Consider the following 1,075-nt stretch of genomic DNA (forward strand, 5'->3'; position numbering starts at 1 on the left):
TTTCACTCCAGTCTGCTCTCTCACCCAACTTGCTCTCTTCCTGTCTTTCAGCGTTATTCCCACCATTGATCTCCCCATTCTCCTCTGTGTACTCCATCGCCTTCGTCTATTTCCAAGTTTCACATCCGTATACAATGGTTGGTTGGCATTATACATACATCGAGTGTAAACTTTGCTTTTCAAACATGATTTCATACTTACCAAGCATTTTCTAAGCAATTGTAACATGCATTTTTATTTCAACATCATGATCTCTAGTCATTTTACCACCAGGCTTAAATCATTATATTTCCCAACTTCTTCAAGACTGTCATCATCGATTACAATACCCTTACTTTGAACTTTCGTGTTGAACATTACTTTGGTTTTACTCTTATTCATCTTCAAAACTACTTTGAGACTTTCTTTGCTCAGATCACAACATGTATCTTCTGCTATCTCTGAAATAAGAATAATGTTATCTGTAAATCTAAGGTGATTGACTATATCCTTCATTTTCAAACCTTTTTCTTCTCAACTCGCCCTTCTGAAAACATCTTCCAAGCAAACTGTAAATAGTTTGGGTGAAATTGTATCGCCTTGCCGCACTACTTTCTCGATATTGATCTTTGCTGTATCTTTATAAAGTCGAATTACAAAGGTGCCTTTCACATAGATGTTTTTTAGAACCCTTACAATGTGTTCATTTGCGCCCTGTTACCTAATGAGTTTACTATTGCTGTTTTACCGAGTCAAAGTCCTTTTGTACTCTACAAAAGCTAAATAAAGAGGCGTATTGTATTCTCCATAAGTTGGTTCATCGTCTACAAATGGTCTATAGTCGATTATACTCTTCTATAGCCTGCCTATTCTTTTGGTTGGTTTTCATCTAAAATTTTACTTAGTCTATTTGTAAGTATCTTGGAGAATACTTTAAATGCATATGATAACAAATTAATCGGTCGGTAGATACTAAGGTCTTTTTTTGGTCTCTTTTCTTGTGAAACAAAATCACTATAGTGTTGCACCATGATTCCGGAACGATTTTCTGAGTGTATAATTGATCTAATTTGTAATGAGCTTCTTTCCCTGTGTC

The sequence above is a fragment of the Oratosquilla oratoria genome, chromosome 18 (genome assembly GCF_046742065.1).
Source record: "Oratosquilla oratoria isolate Oo_2021 chromosome 18, ASM4674206v1, whole genome shotgun sequence".
NCBI classification, from domain to species: Eukaryota; Metazoa; Arthropoda; class Malacostraca; order Stomatopoda; family Squillidae; genus Oratosquilla; species Oratosquilla oratoria.